The sequence below is a fragment of the Lissotriton helveticus genome, chromosome 11 (assembly GCF_964261635.1).
Source record: "Lissotriton helveticus chromosome 11, aLisHel1.1, whole genome shotgun sequence".
NCBI lineage: Eukaryota > Metazoa > Chordata > Amphibia > Caudata > Salamandridae > Lissotriton > Lissotriton helveticus.
The window spans coordinates 852,088,321-852,107,772 of record NC_136072.1 but is presented as its reverse complement, the minus strand read 5'-3'; the positions used below and the strand labels follow the sequence as shown (position 1 = coordinate 852,107,772).

At 44.4% G+C, this 19,452-nt stretch overlaps 1 protein-coding gene across 1 annotated transcript in view; it reads left to right on the top strand.

The window, feature by feature from the left end:
• Positions 1-19,452, top strand: part of CCDC60 (coiled-coil domain containing 60) — a 532,753-nt gene that overhangs the window by 12,808 nt on the left and 500,493 nt on the right. The gene's annotated exons all lie outside the window — the stretch shown is intronic.

The window sequence follows — 19,452 nt, the reverse complement described above, 5'->3', positions numbered from 1 at the left end:
CCAGTCTCAAGGGATTAAGGTAATCACAGAGGGGGCCACAAGGCAGCACCAAATTTACACCCTCATCGACATAAGGGTGACCGGGTGAAGAGCCCCAACACAGCGTCGGGCCTCACATGCAAATAGATGGAGAATCGTGAATTCGGAAAAAGGATGCAGGCACATGCCAGGAGGCCAAACATACAGCTTGATCTCCCCAAAGCCTAGGCTTTCTGGGTGCAGGGGTGTCCTTCGGGTGTTTGAAATCAGCTTACCATTGCAGGTCGCGGTTGGGGGGGGTCATTGTGGAGAGGCTGCAGGTGACAACGTAGAGTCCTGCAGAGGTCAACCCAGGGTAAACTCTTGCTCTAAATCGCTGTGTAACCTTTGCTGGACTAGTGGGCCACTGGAACTTGTGTCCTGGGCTTCTGGTACAGAGGTAGTCGATTTCATGGTTCCGCGGGCAGAGCACTTTGTCTTTAAAGTTGGTTTTCTTCTTGAAAGGTCCGCTGTCCATTGGCGATTAGGAGTCTTTTTAGAAGGCAGGCAGCCCACCCAGAGTTCTAGAGGTCACTGTACTGCGGGATAAGGTCCTTTTCTTTAGTAGGGTCTTTGAGGGCTGCAAACAGGCCGGTAGGGCGGGGGCCAAGTCAGTTGGTGTTTTTAGTCTTCACTGCTGCATGATTCTTCTTTGTCCTCTTCTTCGTAGGTTGTTGGTAATCTGAAGATTAAGGTTCAAGGGTGCCCCAAAATACTAAATTTAGGTGCGATACAGGGGTTAGAAGGTGGTAGCCAATGGGCTACTTACCTTTAGAGTGCCTACACCCTTTGTATGCCCACTCCCTCTGGGGAGGGACATACCCTAAAACCTATAGGCTAGAATGCTCTAAAATGACATGGAGGATTTTGAAAGGCGAGGTGTCACTTCAGCTTAGGTCACCTTAGGGGTGGCCCTGGCTGAGAGGGGACACACGTCTCCTGCTTACTAATTTTCCCACGACCTTGCCGCCAACAATGGGGCTTGGGCTTCAACATCCTGCGCATGCTACGTAAGATCTTCAGGTGGATCCCCACCGAGACCAGGAAGACGGTCACCCAGGCCCTCGTCACCAGCCGTCTGGACTACGGCAACTCCCTTTACGCCGGAACCACCGCCAAACTCCAGAAGAGACTCCAGCGGATCCAGAACGCCTCAGCACGTCTCATCCTGGACATCCCCCGGCGCAGCCACATCTCCGGACACCTGAGAGACCTGCACTGGCTCCCGGTCAACAAGAGAATCACCTTCCGACTCCTCACCCACGCACACAAAGCCCTACACAACCAAGGCCCGGGATACCTCAACAGCCGCCTCAACTTCTACGCTCCCAAACGCCAGCTTCGATCGACCGCCCACGCCCTCGCCGCCGTCCCCCGCATCCGAAGAGCCACCACAGGAGGACGGTCCTTCTCCTACCTCGCCGCCAAGACATGGAACTCCCTCCCGACCCACCTCCGCCGGACCCAGGAGCACCTCGCCTTCAGGAAGCAACTCAAGACCTGGCTGTTCGAGCAGTAGCGGACCCCCCCTCCCTAGCGCCTCGAGACCCTTTGGGTGAGCAGTGCGCTTTATAAATGCCGTGATTGATTGATTGATTGATTGGTAAGGGGGTGGGCATTTCCACTAGCTGGAGAGGCCCTGGTCAGCATGACAAAGGACGGGAAACCTTGAGGTTCACTGCCTTTCAATGCTGTTCCTGCTTGGTGGTATGTGTGATGCATCCCCCACTCAGAGCAGGCATTCTTTCTGATCCACAGGAGAAAAAGGCTCCCACCTCAGGGGGTCAGAAACATGTTTAGAGGTGGCAGGCTAGTGCAGACCAGTCAGGTACACACTCTTCGGTTGGTAGGTTTTCATGGGACACCTCTGAGGTGCCCTCTGGTTGTATTTTTCAATAAATTCAACACTGGCATCAATGTGGGATTATTAAGATGAGATGTTTGGTACCAAACATATGGAAATTCGGTGAAGCCATCATGGAGCTGTGGAACTCGCAGTGACAAGTTCCCAATCCATGTACTCAGTATGGCTTCACCGTGCACTTATAATGCCTAAGAATGTATTTAGACACTATAGAGGCATTTCTGCTCATGCACTTATGCCCTCACATGAGGTATAGGGCACCTTGCCTTAAGGCTATAAGACCTGCTGTAGGGGTGACTTACCTATGCCTCTTGCAGTGCCAGGTCAACACTTCACTTTTATTGGCACCAAAACAACACGCTGGCTGCAGTGGCAGTATGCCTGTGTTTGGTGAGGGGTCTCTAAGGATGGCACAATACATGCTGTAGCCTTTAGAGATCCTCTCTGGTCACAAGGCATTTGCTACCATTTGTTCCTTTTATAAGCGACTTATATGTGAGCCAGAGGTGTGCCAGTTCAAAGCAGTCTGGTGGCGCTGGCAAGCGCCCCACCCCAGCCCAATACACTAAGTCTTGTCTGGGAGGTGATCACACCTCCCTGTGACAGGGAACCTATTATTCTACTTCCACCTGCTCAAGCTCTGCTCAGCAGCAAGAGGGCAGAATCGTGTCTGTGGTCGGCAGCAGCAATAGCTTGCTGTTGGACCCTTAAAGGCTGGTACCCTAAATTCAGGGGGGCACCCTAGGGGAGTCCCCCAGTAGATGGGATCCTACATCCAACAATGGAATTGGTTTTGGGGTAGGATTCCAGCATGTTTGATACCAAGCATGTCCCTTTTTGGTACAGCCAATATATAGTTAGATATCTTGTATTTGACTGGATGTCCACTATATGTATTAAAGGGCTGACCGCACTTACAAAGCCTGAAGAATCGACTCTGGGTTTGTAGAGGGGCCCTGCTCATGCAGGGGCACCCTCACAATTTTAACAAAGCACCCTGCCCTCAGGACTGAAGAGCCTGCCATAGGGGTGACTTAAAGTTTAAGTGCAGTGCAGGTCCTCCTGGATATCCAGGTCCAGTTTCCATAGTCTTCCTGGCTGTTCTGGGCCTTCTGATCTTCAGTCTGGTCTTGCTATCTCCAAGTTCTGGTCTTTGTGCTCCACGTACTACTCTGGTCCTTTGGTTATGGTTCATCTGGAACGCCTAGGCCTGTTTCTGGTCCTCTTAAGGGCTGATTCATATAACACTACTTGCTCAGGTCATCTTGGTTCTGCTCCTACTGGTATCCTTAGTACTGGCCTCCGAATCTTACTTACTAATGCACTTCCCCTCAACGCTAAAATATGTATGCTTCTAATCTTCAGGGTCCTACAGCCTCTGGTCCTGAGCCTCCTGCTCTTTGTCCCTCTGCTTCTACAGCAACTCATTGCTCCTGTCTTCCTGGTACTAGTCTTCTTGTTCCTCATCTTCCTGGCCTTCTTGTTCCTCGCCCTGTGGCATGGACCTCAAGGGTGTGGTCATCCTGGTCCTGATCTCCATGAACCTGATCCTCTTTTTCCTCCTCACCCTTGTCCTCCTGGTCTTGGTACTTAAGGACCTGATCCTCTTTGCCCTGATCTTCCTAGTCCCATAGTCCTTTGTTTACCCATCGCCTTAGAACGTTTTCTACTGGTTCTGGTTGCCCGTGTCCCTGGGCTCACCTTCCTGACACTCCTGGCATAGCCATGCTATTCTTGTTTTTCATAGCCCTTGTCCTTCTCAGGAACCTGTTGGTTCTGATCTTCCTGGTCCTCGTCCTCATAATTTGATTTCCCCTAGCCTTTGTTCTTAAGGACCTGGCTCAATAACCATCCCGAACTTGGTCTCCTTGGTCCTTGTTGCCCTGGTCCTTCTTGTCGTATGGTGCTTGTTCATAAACATTGCCTCTTGGCCATTCTGGCCCTTCTTCGTTCCGGCCAGTCTTGCCCCCTTTGCCTCTGTTCTTTTCTGGTCATCTTGGTCTGGTCACCTTGTCCTGGTTCTATTCACCCTGAACCTGCTAGCTCTGGTACCGCAGGTCCTTGCCCATCTGACCTCTAGTGTCCTGACACTCTTACCCTCTGTCTTTCTGGTTTGGATTGCCCTTGTCCTGCTGGAACTTGTATTTGTTCTTTTAGTCCTGCTAGTACAGCAGCCATTGATCCTGGCCCTTTTGATACAGGTTCTCCTTGTTTGGGTCCTCCTGAACCTGGAAATGTTGGTATTCCAGGCCACCACTGTACATCCCCTTGCTCTCTCCCACTTGGTAACCTGAGATGTGGTCCCCTAGGTCCTAATCTTCATGGCCCTTCTAGCCCTGTTTTTGGACCTTCTGGTCATGATTCTTTTAGTTCACCTAGTTCTCCTTGCTTTGGCTTTCTGGGGGACCTTGGTAACGGTCCCCTTGGTCTTCCTAGTTCCTGTCCTGCTTATTCTTGTTTCCTGGTACTACTGACCATTGCCTTACATGTGCTGCTCTTCATATTCCTCTTAAATCTGATCCGGATCCTCCTGCTCCTTGCCAGCATAGTTCTGCATACTAGAGCCTTAGAACATTCTGACCCTGTACTTCTTGGTCTGTCTGATTATCATTACTACGTTCTCCTGGATGTAGTCCTTTGTACCCTGGGTTTCCTGTTTCACAGGCTCCCAGTCCTTGACCATTTCACCATCTCACTATAATTTCAATCATCAGTCCTCCTGGTCCTGCTCCCCTGGTTTGTCTATTGGCCTGGTTTGACTGTTCCTAATCCTTCTGCCACTGGTTCTGCTGGCCCATATAGCACGGGGCTTACTTCTGGTAGTCCTTTGTCTGGTCCTCATGTATATAGTCTTCTGGTGCTGGTCTCACTGGCCTTGGTTTCCCTCGCCCTCCTAGTCCCCCAGGTCTGTTCCATCCTAGTCCTACTCCTCCTCCTCCTGGTTTGCATATTCTACCTTGTCCTTGTCAATCTTACCCTGGTCCCCTACGTCATTGTCATCCTAGTAATGGTCCTCCTGGGACTGATCTTCCGACATCCCTCTGGCACTGGTCCTCAGAGTTCCCCTGTTGCGGGTCAGCGTGGTTCATGTTTTTCCTTGTCACCCTGGTTTAGGATGCCCCTGAATCTGATCCACTTGGACCTCCTGATCCTGGTCCCACTGAGTCTAATCTTCCTGGTCTTTTATATCCCCCATGTCATTCTAATCTAGGGGCTCCAGGTCCTGCTAGCTCAGGTCCTTTCTGCAAATGGTCTTTCTGGTAGTGGTCCATTGGCTTCTGGCCCCTTGACCTAATCTTTGCGGTCCTGGACTTTCTATCTCTGCTCCTTCTCTCCACTGGTTTCCTGGTATGGGCCCTCATTAGTTTGTCTACCGTGGTCTGCTATGCCTGGCCTGGGTCATCCTCATTCCTCTGGTCATGGTCGGTTATCTCAGGCCCTTCTAGCCCTCCTCACCATTATGGCTCAGGGCCTTCTGCTCCTTCTACCACTGGTGCTCTTGTTCCTTCGGGCCCTTGTTCATTCTGTCCAGATCCTCTATTCTACATTATCTTGGCTCTCCTGATACTTATCACCCTAGTCCTGATATCACTAGTGCCATTTTTTCTTGTCCTGTTCCTCATCGTCTATTTGTTCCTGGTCCTCTCATTGGCAACCCTGGTTCTCGTTGACAAGGTCTCCCTGGATCTGGATTTTCTAGTCCTGGTTGTTGGGCTTCTGGTTGTCCTAAACCTCCAGGTGGTCCATCTTCTGCCTTTATTCTCCTACTTGTCATCATCCTCCTCCTGCTGGTCCTACTCTTTCTTCCCCACTCCCTCCGCAATGATGTTAGCCAGGTATTGCCTCCAATCCTGTGTAAAGGTTTCTTTAGCTGGGACACCACTGTCAAGGACATACATGAGAGCTCAGTAGAGACATGAGCTTGCCCACTTAAAACACTGCTTAGCATTTTATAAATACCAAACCTACCATTCCCAAGATACACTGTGCAGGTGACTTAAATGTCAGTGTTGCTGAGAGGGCCACTCATGACATGGGATCAGTAAGCATCTACGTTTGAATCCCACTTAGCTGGATGAATACTATGAGTAGGTGTTTTATTTACAAGGAGCAGAGTGAACTACTTCTGTGAGTTATCGAAATGTATTACTTACCTGTCTCCTGATTTCACTTCCCCATTCCACAGAAGCCCCATTATTGAGTTGCACTAAATTTACCTCCTGCAAGTGTCCGAAAATACTGTACACCCAAGCACCAATTTCCTACTGTTTATGTCCCTACATCTGAGGCCAGATACTACCTATCCGCCTGAATTCCCTTTTTGCTGTGGTTTGTCGATTGTTGGTTTGTTTCCAGGCTTGAAATATCAAGCAAGCACAACCCCTTAGAAAAAAGTCAAAAGCTAGCACAAGGTTATCCATAAGAAGCCAAAAACGGGCCCGCCCTCAAAAATATTCAAATGAGGATCATGAACATTCAAAAAATCCAATGTATTCTCATAAGTTAATGAAATGTTTATGTAACATGCTTTAAAACCATACTCATTCTTTGTAGATAGCCAAGTACTCCAAGACTGCACACAGTGTGCCATACTTGGAAGTTCTGAAATAGAAGTTTAATTTCTACATTTATTATCTGATTATTAAAATTAAAAAATGTTTTAATTCAGAATTGATTTTAAAATGTTTTCATCTGTAAGCAGCTTAGCTTAACTCAATCACCTATCAATCCACAAACTATGGAGCATTTGTATATGCACTTACAAATACCTCACACATGTTACATTCCCATTACAAGATGGCCACCTCCTTACCATTTCTGTTGTCCAATTTTCCTTTACTGCCGGCTAAATAAAGACCTACTTCACATTATCCAACGCCCATTCAAATTGTACATCATCTCTACTGTGTAGCCCATGGCCAGCTAAACGGAAGAGATTATGTACTATTTTGCCAGCCACCTGGTAAATAGCAGAGAATATGGACTATTTAGGTGGTGGTTATGTAAATAGCCAGTTCCATTAAATATACCCGAGAAGCCTACAGGGAGCAACTGATATCGAAACAGCCATAGTATATACTCTTAGGGTTCCATTCTAAACAACTAAGCTTGTTTTGTGAGTCTACCCAGGTGCGGAAGAGAGTAAGCGTGAGGAATGGTAAGAACACAACAATAAAATATGCTATTTGATTTGAAGTGTTGTCCTGGACTGGCAGGGAGCAACCCATTGGAATAACCAAATTAATGAACAGCCACATCCACAGGTCCACCCAGGACCTGTGATGAACAAGTCAGAGTACAAGAGAACTACTGATTTCAAGGAAAATAAAATGAACTCAGAGACCAGTTCTTAATTTGAGCCGGTGCTCGGTACTAGCACTTAATTGGTTTCCGGTGCTCGGCACCAGCACTTAATTGTCATCACCACACTTATGACACTCTGCCACATGTTGGCGCTGCTTATCAAATTTAGAGATGAGCAGGACACATTTTTTAATGAATAAAATATACATTAAAAAATACTAATACCTGCCTCCCCAGCCATTTCTTTAGCTTTGGGGACCTTGAATAATCTGAACTATCACACTTGCAGGTGAGAGAGATGATTAGTAGTTGTTTTGGTATCGTCATTGGCAGCGATTGGTGATGCAAGCTGCAGTGGCCTCCTGGTCAGGGCCCTGTCACTTATTTTACTAATTAAGCACTGTCAGAGACATGTGGAGCCTATCATTCTTAATCAGTAGTTAACCGAATGAGAGTTTACTTATGAGTTTTCAGTTTTAAAGTGGAATTTCTACCACCGGCTTTTCGAGGCTTTTAGATGTAGGGTTGACACGTCACCAGTGTTTAACCGGCCTGGCATGTATTTTCATGCTGTGGTTGGTAAAAACCAAAATGGTAAAGTCAGCAAAATCCTGTGTATTTTCCCAATAAAATGTACATCTAAAACGGTAATTAGACGAAGAATCATTTTAGACGTGGTTTATAGCTGGCTAATCTTTTTCCCAAATAAATATGAAAACAAAATACAGAATAGTCATGAGAAAAAAGAAATATAGAGGCTAGAAGTGTTTCCCAAAATCTTATTCAGACCCAGTTCAAAACTTCAAAACGTGAACAAATGACATGTTATTCTCTGGGAAAAGTGACAACTCGAGTGAAAGACAAATATTTAACATTTTCCTATGACTGTTTAGAATCAAGAAAGGATGTTGTATGGGATTCCTCACACCTTCATTAAGCCATTCATCGCAACACTTTTGATTTAGATGGAAGGCTCTCGATTTTTTAAGCTGAAATAGCTTTGTTGTAACTTTTGAAAATACCATTGTTGAACACAATTCATTAGGTTAATTCGTGTTCTCCAATTTATTTGCTCTAAATCACCCTCGCTTCTGTTTCTAAATGTTGGCATGTTTTTATAAGCATGAAACACTTATGTTTTGCCCAGGGTTCTCCGACCTATTCTGTATTAACCCCTTCAGTGCTGGCCACGTTTAGCGGACGTCGCGTGCACTACCTCGGTAGCGCTGCGCACGTCACGTTCCGGCCCCGCCCACACAATAGAACGTTTCGCACCAGCGCGGAATGTTTAGCGCAGCGGAGGGGTTAAGAGCTTCTTATTGTAAAATAAAGTCATCCCAAGCTACTAATATTATTAGTGTTGTAATAGTCAGCACATGGGCAAGCTTAACTTAGTGGCACACAATGCAAGATTATCAGCAGTTATCATGCTCAGTGCATAAGGAAGGAGTCTCAGCAGTAAGGTGAAACAGGCTTTGTCAATTTGGAATGCCTTTATGTGGATAATAGCCATTGCTGCACTGCTCATCCCTGGCACCAAGGTAGTAACAGTAGTAATACCTGTCCCAACACTGCATGGTTTGTCATTAAAATAGCAGCTTTAAATACATTTTGGAAATACCGCCATTTTTCTTAAACATCAGCTTATGTGTTCTAAATATACACACATTTTCGTCTTGAATATACATTTTTCAATTTTGCTATACCAATGTTTGTAGGTTTCACATAGATCTTTCTAGAAGTGACTTTAAGCTTAATGCGTATGCTAAATTGTTGTATGAGTATATTGATGCAATGGATGCGAAAGATTGTTATGTGTGTATGCAGTTGCCAGCTTTAGTAGATGAGGGTATTAGATACCATCATCTTCCATTGACATATGGTATTTCGTGTAGTTTGTTGCTTAGCATTTTCTATGGACGGAACAGATATGAGTACTTCTTTTTGAATTATGATGCAGTGCTTCCTAAAGTACCAGCTCACAAGCATTGAATAAGTATGATTATTACAAGTCAGAAGATAGACCTAAAAAATATTCCATACCTACTCTAGAGTTAGATACAGTTTATGCTCATCACCATAATCTGATGTGCAAATTGTCAGACATAGAGAAGAAATGTACAGATCAAGTAGAAGATAGATACAGAAAACAAAAGCAGTTGCAAGATTCAGGACAGGGTACAGTAGATTGGACAGATGAAGAAAAGCTGCACAAATCAAAAGGGGAGCTTTAGATGAAGTGCAGAAAGGGAAGTTGTGCATAAGACGTCCACAGACATATTACAAGAATGTTGCAGTGGGACAGACCACGTGTGATCATATCTTCACATTGGAAGATTCAGCGAAGGACTTTTTGCAGACTGTAGTGCAAGTGATACCGACTGTGTATTCTGTTTGTGGAAGGAGTGCTTATGTGAGATTGCCTGCAAAATGGTATGGAACGTGTTATTAAGTGATCATTTTCCCTAAGATCTATCATGCAGAAGATTTGGATCTTTTATAACGGGGACAGCATGTTAGAGCGAAACGAAGTGCAAGTGCAGCAGCTGTGGTTGGAGATGTTTTTGGAGCAATGATACCAGGATTGGGAGTGATTTTGAATGGTGTGAAGATCAGAAGGTTGGCGACTGTCAATGATGAATTGTCAATGACTACAGCTAAGTCATTGGTGTTGGTTGAAGGAGAGATGTTGTCGATAAGGACTATGGTTTTGCAAAATCGTCTTGCTTTAGATGTCCTTTTGGCAACAGAGGGTGGAGTCTGTAAACTTTTGAAGGTCCAGGAATGTTGCACCTATATCCCAGAAAACAGCAAGGATCTAGAGAAATATATAAGTAACTTTACTACGATTCATCATAAGATTGAGGATTTGACTGAGGAAGGTGTTTGGGAGAAAGTTGGTAAAGGGTTTGGCAAAGTGGGAGGTTGTTTTGCGAGCTTGGAAAAAGGTTTCCTTGGCTATGTGTTGAAACCTCTTGTTATAGCTGTGGCTTGTGTGATTGGAGTGTGGGGATTGCTAAGGGCTTGTAAGTGGTATAAGTCCAACAGGATGGCGATATTCTTGAGAGAGCAAGAGAGGCGAATGGAGAGACTGCAGGACAGTCAATATCGAAGTATCAGAAACATGGAGATGTTTAGATGAGGAAGAGTGGCAACAAGTTCTGTTTAAGTCGGTCCTTTCCCCAAGGATGGTGTAGGTTATGATGACACAGGTCATCAAAGGGAGGGACTGATAGAGCGCCATGTTATTCTGAAAATTGTAGGGGTGCATTTTAACCCTGGATAGTTAGCACCCGCATATTTAGAGGACTGTACTAATGTGTGATTATTAGAAATGTAGTAATTAATCAAATTGTGTTACAATGGTTAGGAATATTCATATAGTTTGGAAGCTAATGTAGTGTTAACATGAGAAAGTGCCATAAGTAATGTTGAAATTATTGCTTCACGTATAAGATGTTGCATTAGGTTTAAACGTGTACCATATAAAAGTCTCACGTGTTGAATTGCTTATTAATGAGTGAAATGTAATGCATTAACATGATTGAGGATCTAATGTTATAATGTAGTTTAGAAGTGTGTTTAATTTCTGTAAAGTCCTAACTGTATGAAGGCATTAGCAAGAGGCCTAACTGTGGTTCTTAGCTTGTCGAAAAACTGTAGGCCTGAACATGTATTTTTCCTTGGGATGGCTCCTTCTTAGTTGAATTTCACATCTCAGATCTGTGTGTACAAGGCCAATTTGTTCACAAGCTTTCCATTGCAGGTGCAAGGACACCTGTCTAGTTAGGCAGAATAACTCTTTGTTTCAGGAGTTAGGATGGTAGAGGTGAGCTACGTGGGAAGACTTCGGAATGTTAAGGAGATACATTTGGCGGAGAAGGTGCCTGGGACCTAAGGACAGACCAACGGTTTTTGGACAAGAGTGTTGTTTTGATGGAAAAGCGCAGCCTGAAGACCTGCCGAAGGGCTGTGTTTAGGGCGTCTTTAACATTTTGGGATTTTGTATTAGGGAGGAGAGTCAGTGCAGTCCAGTTCTCAGAGTCAAAGTTCTCTTAGCTAGGTCAGATGGAGTAGGGTTTAGAGGGAGCTAGGCAGGAGAATAGAAGGAGCATCTTAGAACAAGCTCAGTGACTTAGGCTACTTACCTATGGAAGGTGAATGTACTTCTTAGGAAGTCTTCACGGCTGACACCTTATTCTCTTGCCTAGGGATAATGCTAAGTAGAGATTCCATTTAGTGTTAGTGTAGGGACAGACTAACTTTCTTTTCTTTCCATGGAACATATGCAGTCAAAGCTTCAAGCAGGGACTGTCATTATTTGCCTAATGCTTTTAGAAGTAACTTTGCTCATTATTGTGAGTCGTATGAGACTTCTGCATAGGATTATGTTTGTATTAGTGCCCGTCTATTTTCTCAACCTCTTATTGAGGTGTCTGTATGTTCAGTTATTTTTGGCTTTGTAATAAATTCATAAACTTTATTTGGTAGTCAGTGATTCTTGAGTTGGATTGAATTTGGTTGATTCTAAAGTTATTACGACTCTGTTGTCCTTCCCTTCACACTTCTTAGCAGACCAGACGGTCCAGTCGACCAAGGATTCTTCAGATTGGTAACAGAAAATCTGGATAGGAATCCAGCCCCTAACACAGCTAAGCAAAAGCTTCTCATATAGTATGCTGGGCTGTACACAGAAAAGCTACTAATGGGACTGGAGAGCTACCAGCAGCCCACAAGCTTCTCTTTGGAGAAGCCTGGTTTAACCAGTCATTACACCGAAATGTGTTGCCTATTTCGGTAGGTTGTATTACATTATATTGTATTGCAACATGTATATAGCACTTACTACCACTATTTGGGGCACTGAAACACTTGCCTAAATGGGTAGCACACTACACATTGCAAGGTGTGTGGTTGGAAGTGTTGTCTTTGTTTTGAACTTATGTGGGAAGTGTTTCCATGTTGTGCATTATGATCACCCAGGAGAGGTTACTAAGTTATAGGTCAGAACGCTTAGCAGTGTAATGAATGAAGAGGTTTGAGAGAGAGACGCACAGTTTGAGTTTTAGTAAGCTGGCTGCTTTGAGCAGCTCAGTAGATCCCTTCATGGTATTTCTTTTAATAATAGTCCACTGAACTGGTTACTTGACTAGGATGCCCATTCTGAGATATTTTGTTTCAAGCTTATGGTCCTGAGCAGGCATAGGTTGGAGAGAGAAATGGCAGATAGGTCTCTCAGGATGGATTTTGTTAATATCATCCCATATCTGGTTGTCACTGTAAGATGTCAAGAAGTTGTCTAGTATGTAGCTAGTAGGGACCTTCAGTGGTGGACTAAATTAATGTCTTCCTTTGGCCTGCGGCGTGTGGCAGAGCTGTTCAGTTATTCCGTGCTCTTCAGTGGCTAGTGGGTGGTTTATTGCTGTGGACTGATACTGTACTGGGTGATGGACATGAGCCGTAGCAATTTTGTGTTATGTCTATGTAAGACTGTCAGACAGCATAAGGGAATCATTATGCAGCCTCTATGAAATAAAATTGACCGCCAGACTGCTGAGTGTTCTGGCAGTAGTGCTGGAGTGTTTTAGTTGCCTTATATAGCATTTACTACCCATGACAAGGCATTAAAGTGCTTTTTGCCAGACAGCACGCTGCTCCTGAACCCAGAGTTCGCTTTTTTTCACCAATTGTTATTGTTGGTTCTAGACTTTTAAAGGAGAGGTGGTGATGTTTGAAATGATGTGTGACAATTTGCGCAAATACAATAACAGGGATTAGAGAAAAAATGCATGTGATTTAGAGTAAGCTGTGCTTAGAGACAGGCGGCATGCAGAGGATGGAAAGTAAGACGAGGATGGAAAATAAGTAGAGGGTCATTTGAAAGAAAATGACAGGCAGTAGTTGAAAGTTTTAAGACAAGGTCCGTTTTCTTGTTAATACAGAGGAAGCTTTTTTGAGATTGCATACAATCTGAAAATGCCACATAGGAAAAGTAAATATCATTTCAATGTGAGACACTGCTATATTAGAAACATTTGATACCCTTTAGAATCAGACAAACATTCTATCCCCTGAAGGCTAACCGATCAACTGATAAGCTAATTGCTAGAAGCATAAATGAATGGCTGGCTTTCATATGTATGGACATTTTGAGAAGTTTAGGCCGTGCTCAGAGGCAGCAGGAAACTCATTATCATAGCTAGGCGAGAGAGTATGTGGGGTAAATAATTCAGACATTAAAAGGAGATAATGCCAGAATGGATGTCTTCTGATGTTGACCCTCAAACCTTGGATCAGAGTGTTAATTACAGAAGGAAAGTGGTATTCCTTCTGGATGACCCTGGTTGTAGCAATTCACAAGACTGGGGTGAGAAAAGCTTTTCAGACAGTAGAACTGTATTGTATGCATTCCTTTGGCTGGAGGGTGGAGACCAAGACAATGATGTGAGGAGGATGTAGGACTACTGTTAGCCATTCTATTAACTTTGTTTGCAAGGTGCTGCTAACTATTGTTTTCTGAGCGCTTCTGTTTGGTAGATTGCAGGGGTGGGCGAGCAGGTGGGGCTGCACTTTGCTGTTCAAGGTGAACACGTTTCTAAGCATAGCCTGTCATTTATCTGTCCATAATTGCTGCTTCAGAAAAGTTAATTATGGTCAGATACCGATATCTCACATGTCATTGTGGCCATATTGTTATCGCTGTTCCATCTTATTGCTGGAGGCCCCACATTTCTTACTTGTATGACAAACAGGAAGAACACGCAGTAGGTCAAACACTTCAGAGAAGACCAATACTTTAAAACATTTAGCAAAGGATACTTCAGCCATACCCTAAGGAACTTAAGAGACTTAGACTTGCTGCAGTTTGGAATGCTTGCCTATATGAAGCAATGCAGTCCTAAAAGCATGTGAAGCAAGGAGGGCGGCTGAAAGCACTTTAAAGATGTTCTTATCACATCATACTCCGTTTCTTTTTATTTAAAGGTCTTTCCTTTAAGTTAAAACGCCCACTTGAATACATAGGTCTGACAGAGCTTGTAGCACAGGGAGCAGCCGCATACGCAGCTGTCGCAGAGAGAAGAGAGAGACCTATCTTACCTGGTGCAGTGTTAGATTTGGCCCTCTTGCTCCTCCGGTTGCTCGCACCATCACTGAGCTCCCTTGGCTCTGTCTCTTCTTCCTCCAGCCAGGCTTCACCACCTGTGCAGACAGGGTATGCAATGCTTGCAAGAATGTGCAGACAGCATGTTAGGGTGCACAGTTCAGGAGGGTGGTACGTTCAGCTGTCCAGGACTCTGGCTACAGTTTTGAAAGGTGTACAGCAGGGAAACAACCTTTACTACATGGTCATTATCACGCATTACCATTACCACGCATTTTCATAACCATTCAATTCCTTTACCACGCAAGTCTTTACCACGCATATGCCTTTACCATGCATGCCTTTACAACAAAAATGTAAGTATATATCAAGTAGTAAAAACCCTTTGAAAGAGGGATGGGCAAGGGTATTAAAGTGTAATGGTGTTTTTAGGGTTATGGGGTGGGTAAAGGCATTGGGCGGTAAGGGTATATTTACGGTATAGGGGTGGTTGAGTTTAGGGGTTGATAAGGTAATATATATAGAGTGGTATACGCGGTCGCTGGTAAGTAGGGTATAGTTAGGACCATGTTTCCATAGGAAAAGTGTTTGTTGACTTGCCTATATCTTTAGCGCCGTTCGACAAATCTTCACAAAAGTTTCCACAAAAAAGTGCGCTGGTGATTCTTGTTATGCATGGAATGTTTTGGGGTGATCCTCAAGCGGGGGCTGAGAAAAAGGGGGGGAAGTCAAAAAAGACTTTTTCCCATCTTAATTCCGTTCAAGATTTTGAACACGACTGCAGCCTGACCAGCTGGATGGAATTACATTAAATTTGCCAAAAAGGTAGCTCTTTGTCCAGAAAGGGTGCTTTTTGTAAATCTGTTCAGTAGTTTTGGAGATATTAAATGAAATTCAAATTTGTATACATAGGGATGTGAATCCTCCGAGGATTCAAGAGTCCCCGTGCTGAAATGTGATTGACTGCCAACATGTTAACCAGGAAGTCTTGGCAGCCATCTTGGGACTCGTCTTCAGCTGAGACGCCCAAAAAAAAGAGAAAAGAGGGTAGGAATATCCTGAACACCTAGGCTGTCTGGGTCAAATAAGCATTTAAGAAAAATGTGGGCGGGAGTCAAGCTGGAACCGCAGCTCCTGCCAAAAAAAGAAGCGCGGGCTCCTGCCCTTCTCTTTTGTTTAGCCCCATGGCAAAGATGTGGGGTACGCCACCTCCGTAGTCACACATTCATCAGGAGGAAGAGCATGTGGATGTCACCTAACAAGCCCCCATCCACTGCTGTAGTGTGGGCCCATAATTAAATATGAATAGGGTGTAGCTGAATTAAAAGAGGGATTGGTAGGCTTATGGTTTTTACCCTTGTTGCATGGCCTGAGTGCGTACCATACCTTGATTATCCTGAAGAAGATCCTAGACCTTCTTTGGCTAAAATAGTGGTCGAAACATGTTGGTAAGGGAAAGAGCTCAGATCAGGAATTCACCAGTTGAACGACATCCTTTTAGCGTTTTTTAACATACCAGAGGTACTCACTGAATAAAGGAATATTTTGAGTATACCTCTAGGTATATTTTAAACACCTTTTTCTTGCCCACAAAAAACAGGACCAAGGGCTTTGTCCTGATCATAGATTCATAAGAACTCCCTGGGGTAGACTAGATTCCTCTGGTTGAGTCCGCCAAGGTGGCATATTCCTACCCCACTGTTAGCGGTTGTCAAATGATGAAGAATGCCTTGATGAGTTGAGGGTGAGACAACCTCTCAAAAACTTTTGATGACCATGCCCTGGTAAAAGCCCCCTAAAAAGCCCAAGTCTGTGTTGACTTGTATATCCTCACGTGACCGAGTTAGTGCTTTGTATTACACACACACATCGAAATCACCACTATATATATATATATATATATATATATATATATATATATATATATATATATCTCATGATCAAAACGAGCTGCACATTGAATATATACTTTACAGTTGTATGCAATTGTCCATCTTTCCCATTAGCAGCAGAATGGCACTACAACATATGCCCTATTCAGAGGTAATCAACAAGCATGACATTCCCCATTTCGCATACCCCAGCTTTTGCAATGGTCAAGAAATCTCAGTCACTCAACTACATCAGCCACCGATAACGTTGCCCTGCTTGCGCTATGTTGACTACACTATCGGAACCACCTAAAACAGAAAGAAACAGTTTCTTAGTTTTGTCCATCTGGATTAGACCTCCAGGCGCCCGGCGGCACCTACATGAGTGTGGAATTGCTATCCCACCCATAGACAAAAGGTTGTGACCCAGGAAGCTAGTGCACTTCCAAGTCTGGAAAAGTGTTTTCCCTCCGACGGAGGTGTGATCTATCATAGCTCTTGTCAGCCAGTCTGTAGGTGCCCACAAGGCACAACGAAACCCCTCTGGCCCCATCACGATGTTCTCCTCAACAAAGTACCTTGTGACATGGGTGAAGGGAGAGGGAACCAGCGACCTTTAATGTAGGCAGCGATTTCAGGCACTGTTGTCCTCCCAATCTGGAGGTCAAAGACAGTCTCAGCTCCTAGCTGAGGTCCCCCAACAAACCTGGAACACCACATGCTCCAAAGTACTATCTAGCACAGGTGTCTTGGTTACAAGGACAGTTCTCTCGGACTCTGCAAGCTTACCCCGCCCTACTCAAACTCCTCACTTCCCGGTACCTCAGGTGGGATGCTGATCTTTACGATCACACTCCTCTGCACAGCATGATGATGGTGTACGTCAGGATGGTCCTTGTCCCAATCAACAATCACTTCCATTTGTTTCCTCCACACCCTGACAGTTAGCTGCAGGCCAGCAACATCCAGGCAAAACCCACCAAGTTATAGTCCCCTTCCTGGAGCACGACAAGCTCCAGGCTACCACAAGTCTGTGTATAATTCAGTTGCTGTCCCTCCTGCCCTAATGATTCCTCTTGTTGATGTCTCAGCGTCGAACCAGCGTAGTATGATTCCAAATCCAAAAGCATCTCTTAACATCTGAGGCCAGAGCCCCAGTAGTTATACCCAAAATGGCCTTTGAAGATGCAATCAGTTCAAAAGGCCACCTTTGAAATGCCCAGGCCCTCTCTGAATTCTGTCCTGTCTGCCATGCTACCCCGGGAGGGTAGATCACTATATTCAGTGGAACCACAACAGGGTATAAATACTGGACCTCAGAAACAACTCTTAAATACACTTCTGGACCTGTGGATACTCTGCCAGGTAGAAGGTCTGCTGTGCTGCTACAATGACTGCCACTCTTCTGTACTGTTGTTCTAAAGGAACTGCAGCTCTGCTGTGCTGGCCTGCTGCTTGGGGAAGAAGAACTGGACCTGCAACTTTATCTTGAACTCAGCACCCCAGACCCCATGGGCTAGTTTTCTTGCTTTCTGATCTGAGCCTCAGAGGCATAAAAGACTCCCCAACCAGCTTCTGGACCTAGCTGCAGCAAGTTTCTGTCCCCCCAAGTGGTGCCTCTCCGGTCCTAGACCCTTGGTGTGGCTCAGCAAGATTAAATCAAGCTTTTGGGCTCAGTACAACCACAAATGGGTCTGAGACAAGGCCGTCACACCAAAAATCAAAGCGAGCATGCCCACCTCTTTACATATCAACATTACCCACTCGCTGGGAAGTTGCCAACGCGAAGCTCCAGCCAACCAGTCCACGATGCCCGGCCTTCTTTTCGCACCATGCCGACAGCCTCTTGCGACGCTTTCCTTGCTCCTCGAGGACCCTACAATGCGCTCGGGACTCTTGACACAAAACTTGAGAAGGTAAACCTTTAGCTGGATTAAGTTCTGGGACTGTATCAGGCCTGAACTTTTGACTTTGACCTGGTCCAACGTGATCAGATATGCGCTATTTTACACTTTATTCTTGAAAAATGTATAACTATGGTTCTATTGACTGGAATTTTGTCGTTTTGTTCTTGTTTTATTTGTTAAACTTTGCTCTGTTTTTCTAAGTTTGTGTAGGATTCTTTTTGTGTGGTGTTTTCACTGTTTTACAGTTTGATGTGTTGCACAAATACTTAACACATTGTTCTAAGTAAGGCCTGACTGCCCTGTGCCAAGCTAACAAGGAGGTTGAGCACAGATTCATTTTGGGTTTGCTCGTGCCTTACTCTGACAAGGATTGTGGTTGCTTGTTGATGAGTGCTCACACCCCATCAACTAGTAACCCAGTTTCTTAAAACACTCAATTATTGTCCCCTGGTTTTATTGTCAGGGCTCTAAACTCATTCCAACAATACCTGCACAATTGCCTCAGTAACACACAACACTATAGATATTTATCATACACTAAAGTGAGTGCAAAAGCCACCCATCATAAAAGTAGCCATCCCAATGAGCACACTCTATTTAGCATCCATTGTCCAATAAATAATAAACTATGGTTATTTAAACAGCTTGCAGGTTGTTTGTTTACAAACAACAAACAGAAAAAATTATGTTAGGTTCTCACTTACCTAAACCAGGCAATGGAGCTTGAAGGTTGTTGCGCACATTCTTTAAAAGCCCAATTATTTTCTAAAACAAACAATTAGTTTTGCAGTTAATAGAGTTTTATGTTAAGTCAGAACCAGCATCCTCCACTATCTGCTTTCATCGCTTATATTCATCGCTTATATAAATATACTGAGAGCAATCACCGTAGCTTATTAGGAAACGTACAAGAGAAGTGGAACTTGCCATATAATGTAATGTTATGGGGCAATCAAAACGCCAATTTTCTTCTGAGCAAGGTCTTAGTGTATTATTTATGCATAGAGGTTCCAGATTCTCGGTCTGTGGTAAGACACGTAATCGAAGGTGGGGTCTGCTTCGCGTCACAAGCTACTTACTTGCAGAAGCGTCACAGGACAAATTGCACATATTACCATTCCCTGCCAAAGTTGAGCGCAAATGTCTCCAACGTTTGAAATAGGTACGTTTTTGAAATCTGTAATTTAGTCAATAATTCTAACACCTGAATTGAAAAATGGTCTAAGATATGGTGTTCATTGTACCAGAGTGGATATCCGATGATACTTACTATTCCAAATTGTCCATTGGGAGGCATGTCTGAATCAGGAAGTTTCTTTAAAGTCGTGATGTCTTGATGGGGGTATAAATGTTTATTTAAAAGGAAAACAATGCAAGTGTTGTATG